General features: G+C 41.3%; 1 pseudogene; it reads right to left on the bottom strand.

Annotated features, from left to right (window-relative positions):
• Positions 1-1274: 1274 nt before the first annotated feature.
• Positions 1275-2709, bottom strand: LOC123153786 (BTB/POZ and MATH domain-containing protein 2-like; annotated as a pseudogene).
• Positions 2710-9796: the final 7087 nt, after the last annotated feature.

The raw sequence follows: 9796 nt of genomic DNA, 5'->3' as shown, positions 1-9796 counted from the left end.
TACATCATGCGCTAGGAGAGATAATCATGTGAGATATTTCAACAACTAAGCCAAAAAAAAAAGAGTTGAGGGCCAAAAACAGTGCCCCCGGATATCATAGAATGACAAGAAATGGAACCATAAAACCAAGTAAATCTCCCTTCGAATGAACTAAGCATCTTGTTAGCTTGCAAGTTCAAGGCCAATATATCTATAGAAATCTCTCCACTAAGAACCCATCAGGAGGAGGGCCTCTTTGTTTTGCAGGATTGTCAAAATGCAAGAACAGAGAAAAAAACTCATGAATAGAATGGCATGCCCATTCAAATCCTACAGGAATTGAGTTTGTTTGATAGCATCACATGAATTTTTTTCCCAAGTGGTTGTGGTGGATGCCAGATTTCTTATGAAATGTGTAGTACACATGATTCCTTATATTAGTAAAAATTCATATTAGGATTCAATCTTACGAATCAAATGGCCATCATAGGAATAAAAATCTTGAGCTTTCCAATCCTCCAAAAACCATAAGAAAATCTTTTGAATCAAAGAGGCCCTTAGCTTTTATTCACCATTGAAGAGTGGAGGTAGGCTGCAGAAAATATCGCAGGGAAAGCACCATGTGAAGTCGAAATAGTGTCAATGCAAGTTCTTTGGTTCAACAGTGTAGAGTTGTACTAGGCAAATAAAAAACACAGGACAAGGAGGCTAACGAGACAAAGTAGTGCTTTTGGAATCTGCACAGGTTTTGTTTCAAAATCTCAAACTTCTCGAAGTGGAAACTATGGTTTCAGAGTTTTACCAAACTCTAAAAGAAATAGAACATCTGGTAACAAAATGCAAACTAAAATTTAAGATTGAAACAATGATGTGAACAACTAAGACATTGGTATTTTAATATACATATTATACAGTGTATAATTGGCATCACGGCATCACCGAGAACTTCAGAACTGATCAATAACTTTCCATAATACTGATATTTGCTAAAGCTTCGTCATATTACACCATCGATGTAGTCATGGTAGTTAATCACTCACTGCTTCAATAAAGAAATTAAAAGAGCACCTAAAGGGTAAAACAGAAACAGTAAATGTACTAGTCTACATATCAAAACATATTTAAGAATGATACTGATCTAGCATATATAGGTTCATGTACAGGTTAACAAATTATCAAAGGGGAGACATACATTTTGCAAAACTAACCCTTGTCGAGAAGATCTCCGAGAATTTAAGAAAAAACAAACTAATCTAAGGTTTGCAAAGGTCTCAACTGAAGTAACTATGCTAAATTTAATCCACAGTCAGCATACTAAAATTTGTGGTGTTAGCTGCTTTCTCCCATATATCAACAATGATTGTAGGACAAGTCCTTTTCAGGTGCTCATACCCTTTACTTGCCATCACATCAACCTTTCTGTTCGACGAGATGATATATTCAATGCAAGCATCTTTGAGCTTGCTGCAATGATGCTGGTCAGCTAGAGCTAAGGTGGTTGCCACAGTCCCAGTAGAAAGAACCTCGCAAAGTTTTCTCTCACACATCAACTTCATCCTTTCCATACCATACATATCTGCAGCAACAAGTAAATGCCTAAGCAATTCTTGATACTCATCAGAGTTGAGGTCATCCAACAGAGGCAACGTATCTTAGTAAATGAAGTGAAGCAGTCCTCTGAAAGTTGTGGGTTGCATATCTTCAATGGTTATGCTGTGCCTTTGTTCGTCTTTGAGTGGCCCGTAGAACTCCACTCTAAAGACCGGCGACCGCATGGCGCATTGCGAGGATGATCTTATGAGCTGGGAAAACCTCATGTTTGACTTTGACCTTGAAAGACACATCTGCTCCCTCTGTAGCCTCCAGCAATGTACCGAGGTTATCCACCACATCGGACGGTGGCACTTGGACCTCGGCGTTAATCTTGGCATCCACCACCTGTGCCTCCTTGAACTTGATCACTGTAAGACTGCACTCGATGAGAAGAATGTCGTCCATAATATACCTTCCAAGTTCACACTTCCTCAAGAAATATGGATTGCCCCTGCAGTGGCCTGCATTGCCACGACTGTCAAACACCAACGGTTCTGTCTGGTAAGGGTTTGGCCCAATAATGCTACACTTGCTGGCTGCTGCTACGGAAATGGTGCCTACGGGCTGAGGTGGCCAAACGAGAGAACTAGCGAGCCGGAATTCACGCAAAGTAAAAAACCTGAGCACCAAACAGTAGAATCCATCTCTGCGCGTAGGTGATTCCGTGCGCCTTTTGCCCGTAAGTGTAGCATTATTGGGGTTTGGCCCGGGCGCGGGAGGCTGTGTGGCCTGGTCGACCGGCCAAATATGGAAGAGCGCCCTCACCTCAGTGTTATCAGTCTGGAGCAGGAGGTCGACAGCCAACCAATCTTTATGGTCTTCCGTTTCACCGTCAGGGTACAAGTGGACGCACCAGTCGTAGCCGCCGACAGCAAAGGTAGCGGACTGGATGACCTTGCCGACGCCGAAGCCTCTGTACAGGCTGTACCCTTGGATCTTGAATAGGTGCGTCCCATGCGCAGTCTCCGGGGCGCAGGTAGAGGCCGTCCTCGTTGCTGAGCTCTGGGACGCGGCCATGGCTGCTGTCTAGGTGAGGCAGATATACTAAGCGCGGGACTACGGGAGACCCGGGGAGAGACAACGGCGACGGAGCGATTCGAGAGGCAGCAGTAAGGACAACGGCGGGTGGTGCGAACAATTGACGACAACTTGGCGAACAGAATTTTACGATTGGGAGACTGCCGCCCGAGAAGGGACAGCGATATATAGGTGAAACACAATTGTTCGGCCCTACTATTCCATGATGGATTCCAATACCACAAACTCACCACGATGAACTCCATACAAGCTGAATTGTGACACCTGCTCCCTGACGGATTCCAGTTCCAACTTACCCAAAACTTATATCTTTTATAAAAAGAAAATAAAAATTAAATGGAAATAGCGTGTCAATTCTAAAAGTTTAGAAATATGTTTTTGCTGATAGCGAAAATGGCATTGGCGCATTCCATATAGTTGGGTGATCTTCTGACTCTCTCACTCAATCACATATATACCTGTAATCCCTATACAGAACTATATGCAAGAACACCTACACACATAATTAGGGCTATTGTGTCCACCACTGAGGGGCCTGATCCTGTATAATCTCTTTTTTTTAAGAAAAGGAGGATCCCGGCCTCTGCATCTGAGCGATGCATGCAGCCATTTTATTAATTATTTATAAAGATCATACAAAGTAATACATTAGTAAATCTGAAGCCACCTACATTACTAGGAGAAAGCTTCACTTGGCCATTAGTCCTGGTTCATAAGGGCCTTTAATCCCGGTTCACCAACCGGGACTAAAGAGTGGGGACTAAAGCCCCCCCCCCTTAGTCCCGATTCGTCACGATTCAGGACCAAAGGCCCACCACGTGGCACGAGCCCGCACCGGGGGCTGGGGGTCATTTAGTCCCGGTTGGTGACGCCAACCGGGACTAAAAGGTTAAGGGGTTTATGGTTTATTTTTTCTTTTAATTTTTTGTTTTCCATTTGATTCCTTTTTATTTCAAACATATTTTACGCTGCTACATACTGTACACGTTATGCATGTATAAACAAAATTTCTTGTAGAATCAATCATATATATATCATCGAATTTCTCATACGACCATTCATACACACATACTCCCTCCATCCGATGAAGAGTGTACATCTAGAGATTTTAGGACAAATTATGGAGTAAAGTGAAAAATGCATTGGAAAAATGCAACCATCATCACTCTCTTCTTTAATTAAGCAACCCCAATGAGCTAAGTGCATGTACAAATTAAGAAGACGATGTACAGCTTGTTATTGATCTTGATTACCGTGTGACAAGAGAGAATTATTTTTTTCTACTTTAAAGTGCATTGGGAAGATAAAAGTACACACTTTTGTGGAATTTTTTTGAAGCTAAACGTACACTCTTTACCAGACGGAGGGACTATATATACAATTTCTCCTACAATTTACAGATCATTACATGAAGGCATTAGATGTAATGGTATTCTCTTTCGGGATCTCTGACATGGTCAAGCAAAAATCCCGCCAGTTCCTCTTGAAGTGCTCGTATGCGATTCTTTGGTAGGAGCTCATCCCGCATTTCCGACATCTGTAAAGAGAGATCATATGAATATATTAGTTGTGTGTATGTATGTTAGATAATGATATAAAATTGTGAATAGTGTTCTGGCAAACGTACCTAAAATTGTCTTGCAGATTTGGTCCTTTCAGACGTCATAATGCAGATGTTCGCACAAACGTAGTATGCACATAAATTATTCCCTGACGTCTGCCTCATGCACTTTACGAGAATAGAATTCAATCAGATAATAATTAATCAAGCATGATAATGGTATTGGAACTAGAATTAAAGAGATGCGCGGTCGTAGCTAGTACTACTTAATTACCTTGGGTTGTACCCATGTTAGCTCTTGTTTCCATTGAACCTGTTTGATGAACTTTTGCCAAACCCTGCCCACCGGCAAAAAAAATGAATAAAGGAGTTATTAATTAGTTGATATCAGGAAATGAACTAAAGAGGCCGACATAGTGCGATAATGATTGAAATTACCTGTCGATCATCCCCTTCATGATTGAGTATTCTTTAGTTTCTTTAAGTAGTGAGTCCAATACTTAAACTTTTCCCAAGTCAACTTCAATGATTAGCAGGATCCAGTGAAAACTGCATGCGCACACGTTTGTATAATTAAGCGGGCATGTGCATAACTCATCAACTACACTTATTAACATCTAGTAAGCAAAACAGAATTTGTAGTACAAGACAGTAACACTCACCCGAAATTGTAAGGAAATAGTATTTCTGGTTGGGTATTTAGTCGCTTAAAAAACTCTAGCAAGCTTCTCTTTGTGTCTTTTTATGACGTGACCATGTCTCTTCGTTAAAGGTATTTGGGTCAATGAACCCAATGCCATAGTGTCCATCTCTTTTCATTTCATAAATCTTCATTCTGCATAATACCACATAAAAGAATATAGTGAGGATAATTACAGGTAATGAAGGAGCACAACTAGATACTTAAATTACAGAAAGAAATCACTTACATACAATAGCAATTGAGGAGAGATTTGTCGAGTGCGTCTTGATTGAATAACTGAAACATTTCTTGAAACTCAACTCTAAAATCTTTTTCATGGAAGTAATGCTCTACCTTGACTTTCACCATGAGGGCCTCTCGCCCGTTCTTTACTTATCTCAGGTACCACTCATGCAATCTGTGCATTCTCATTGATAGAAGCGGGATCTCCTCAGGCTTGACCAGAGGTTGGCCGGAGACATATTTCCATGATAGTTCCTCCTCTGTAAACCCGAGGAGAAACTCGATGCCTAGGAGTTGTTCAACAGTGAGACCGGCCTCTTTAGCCTGCATTCTATGTTCGTCGGTTATTACCGGATGATCGACGGTACTCACATGTGATTGTACAATGAGCGGGGCGATCAATTGCACTGCCTGTTCTCCTAGTTGGGGAACAATTTTCCTGCATTTTTTACTACCTGCTTTGGCTCGAGCTCGACTCTTTTTCTTTTTGTGCACGATATGACTTCTTAATTAACAGAGCGCTAATAGTCTGAGTCCGTTCTCTTCATAGCCATATCCAGAAAGTGATGTACGACTTCCTCGGGTATTTTCTCCTTTGGTGGCGGGGGCGGCCTCTTAGCAAAAAAGGCCTTCACTTCGGCATCCACTATGGCCTTGTTTTCCTCGTCACCCCTGTCGTAAGCCAACTTCCTTTTTGCAGGAGGAGAGGGTTTCTTGCTTGGTGCTCTCTTTCGCTTTGGAGAAGGCTGACACGCCTGAGATCAATATGGAGGACTTGCGTTGATGGGCTCAGTCTCGGGCAGCTGGGGTGGAGAAGGCTGACGCGATGGTGTACTAGCACCACGCTCCATCTCGGGTTGGGGTGATGTCTACTACACAACCTTCTTCTTGTAGATGTTGTTGGGCCTCCAAGTGCAGAGGTTTGTAGGACAGTAGCAAATTTCCCTCAAGTGGATGACCTAAAGTTTATCAATCCGTGGGAGGCGTAGGATGAAGATGGTCTCTCTCAAGCAACCCTACAACCAAATAACAAAGAGCCTCTTGTGTCCCCACCACACCCAACACAATGGTAAATTGTATAGGTGCACTAGTTCGGCGAAGAGATGGTGATACAAGTGCAATATGGATGGTAGATATAGGTTTTTGTAATCTGAAAATATAAAAACAGCAAGGTAACTAATGAGAAAAGTGAGCATAAATGGTATTGCAATACGTTGAAACAAGGCCTAGGGTTCATACTTTCACTAGTGCAAGTTCCCTCAACAATAATAACATAATTGGATCATATAGCAGAGAACAAACGAAGAGATTATGGTAGGGTACGAAACCACCGCAAAGTTATCATTTCTGATCAATCTATTCAAGAGTCCGTAGTAAAATAACACGAAGCTATTCTTTTCGTTCAATCTATCCTAGAGTTCGTACTAGAATAACACCTTAAGACACAAATCAACCAAAACCCTAATGTCACCTAGATACTCCAATGTCACCTCAAGTATCCGTGGGTATGATTATACGATATGCATCACACAATCTCAGATTCATCTATTCAAACCAACACAAAGTACTTCAAAGAGTGCCCCAAAGTTTCTACCGAAGAGTCAAGACGAAAACGTGTGCCAACCCCTATGCATAGGTTCATGCGCGGAACCCGCAAGTTGATCACCAAAACATACATCAAGTGGATATATAGAATACCCCATTGTCACCACGGGTATCCCACGCAAGACATACATCAAGTGCTCTCAAATCCTTAAAGACTCAATCCGATAAGATAACTTCAAAGGGAAAACTCAATTCATTACAAGAGAGTAGAGGGGGAGAAACATCATAAGATCCAACTATAATAGCAAAGCTCGCAATACATCAAGATCGTATCGCCTCAAGAACACGAGAGAGAGAGAGAGAGAGATCAAACACATAGCTACTGGTACATACCCTCAGCCCCGAGGGAGAACTGTTGGAGAACGTAGTAATTTCAAAAAATTTCCTACGCACACGCAAGATCATGGTGATGCATAGCAACAAGAGGGGAGAGTGTGATCTATGTACCCTTGTAGACGAAAGCGGAAGTGTTATGACAACGCGGTTGATGTAGCCGTACGTCTTCACGGCCCGACCGATCAAGCACCGAAACTACGGCACCTCCGAGTTCTAGCACACGTTCAGCTCGATGACGATCCCCGGACTCCGATCCAGCAAAGTGTCGGGGAAGAGTTCCGTCAGCACAACGGCGTGGTGACGATCTTGATGTTCTACCGTTGCAGGGCTTCGCCTAAGCACCGCTACAATATTATCGAGGATTATGGTGGAAGGGGGCACCGCACATGGCTAAGAGAACGATCACGAAGATCAACTTGTGTGTCTAAGGATACATCAAGATCGTAGCGCCTCAAGAACACGAGAGAGAGAGAGAGATGAAACACATAAGATTCAACTATAATAGCAAAGCTCGCGATACATCAAGATCGTAGCGCCTCAAGAACACGAGAGAGAGAGAGAGAGATCAAACACATAGCTACTGGTACATACCCTCAGCCCCGAGGGAGAACTACCCTGTCCTCGTCATGGAGAGCGCCGGGATGATGAAGATGGCCACCGGAGAGGGATTCCCCCTCCGGCAGGGTGTCAGAACGGGTCTAGATTGGTTTTCGGTGGCTACGGAGGCTTTCGGCGGCGGAACTCCCGATCTATTCTGTTCCCCGATGGTTTTAGGGTATATTGGTGTATATAGGAGGAAGAAATACGTCAGGGGAGCCACGAGGGGCCCACGAGGGTGGAGGGTGCGCCCAGGGGGGGTGGGCGCGCCCCCTGCCTCGTGCCTTCCTCGTTGCTTCCCTTACGTACATCCCAAGTCTTCTGGATTGCTTCCGTTCCAAAAATAACTCTCCCAAAGGTTTCATTCCGTTTGGACTCCGTTTGATATTCCTTTTCTGCGAAACACTGAAACAAGGGAAAAAACAGAAACTGGCACTGGGCTCTAGGTTAATAGGTTAGTCCCAAAAATAATATAAAAGTGTTTAGTAAAGCCCATAAACATCCAAAACAGATAATATAATAGCATGAATACTTCATAAATTATAGATACGTTGGAGACGTATCAACATCCCCATGCTTAATTCCTGCTCGTCCTCGAGTAGGTAAATGATAAAAGAAATAATTTATGAAGTGTGAATGCTAGTAGGTGCACAAGTTTGATCAATGATAATGTCAATCACCTTTTCTAGCATCATTATATATCATAACAATAGCTCATTTGATAAAGCTTCTCATGATCAAGTAACAAGCTATTCACACGTTGAAGTATAGATCATAAACTTTCTTGAAAACTAACAAACCATGTTATTAGTCATCAAACAATTACAATTCATCTTATTTTCAGGAAGATTCCATGTCAGAGCTTTGATTTAGCAAACTCCACATACTCAACTATCATTTAGTCTTTCACAATTGCTAACACTCACGCGATATTTATGGGTTCAAAGTTTTAATGAGACACAGAGAAAGATAGGGGCTTATAGATTCGCCTCCCAACCTTTTACCTCAAGGGTAATGTCAACAATAATAGTTCATGATGCCTTACATCCAATTGGATATATATATATATATATATATATATATATATATATATATATATATATATATATATATATATATATATATATATATCAGAATCTTTCCAACACGACGTGCTTGCCAAAGGATAAAATGAAAAAGGAAAGGTGAAGATCACCATGACTCTTGCATAAGGTAAAAGACAATAATAAAAGATAGGCCCTTCGCATAGGGAAGCAGAGGTTGCCATGCGCTTTTATAGTTGGATGCACAAAATCTTAATGCGAGGGAACGTCACTTTATATTGCCACTTGTGATAGGGACCTTTATTATGCAGTCCGTCGCTTTTATTGCTTCCATATCACAAGATCGTATAAAGCTTATTTTCTCCATACTAAAAGATCATACATATTTAGAGAGCAATTTTTATTGCATGCACCGATGACAACTTACTTGAAGGATCTTACTCAATCCATAGGTAGGTATGGTGGACTCTCATGGCAATACTGGTTTGAGGGATGTTTGGAGGCACAAGTAGTATTTCTACTTGGTGCAAAGAATTTGGCTAGCATGAGGGGGAAAGGCAAGCTCAACGTGTTGGGCGATCCATGACAATATACTTTATTTCGAATATAAGAAAACATAACCCATTATGTTGTCTTCCTTGTCCAACATCAACCTTTTAGCATGTCATATTTTAACGAGTGCTCACAATTACAAAAGATGTCCAAGATAGTATATTTATATGTGAAATCTCTCTTCCTTCAATATTCTTTCATGAATTGTTCAAGTGATCAATACAATGTTTGCTAACCTTCAATAAATTTACCACCTCTACTTCTTATATGTAAAGTCATTACTACCCATGGGATAAGCATATGAAACATATATAATTTCAGATTTATGACATTCAAATCATTCAACCATTTACTCATAGGATATAAGTGAGGCACACGAGTAAATGACAAACTACTCCAAAAAGATATAAGTGAAGATCAATGAGTAGTTAAGTAATTATGTAGCTATGTGAAGACTCTCTCTCATTTAAGAATTTCAGATCTTGATATTTTATTCAAACAGCAATCAAAACAAAGTAAAATGACATTCTAAGAATGGCAAACATCATGTGAAGAAGCAAAAACTTA

The sequence above is a fragment of the Triticum aestivum genome, chromosome 7A, assembly GCF_018294505.1.
Source record: "Triticum aestivum cultivar Chinese Spring chromosome 7A, IWGSC CS RefSeq v2.1, whole genome shotgun sequence".
In the NCBI taxonomy this organism is placed as follows: Eukaryota; Viridiplantae; Streptophyta; class Magnoliopsida; order Poales; family Poaceae; genus Triticum; species Triticum aestivum.
Note: the sequence above shows the minus strand (reverse complement) of the source record. Positions and strands in the feature narration are given on the sequence as shown.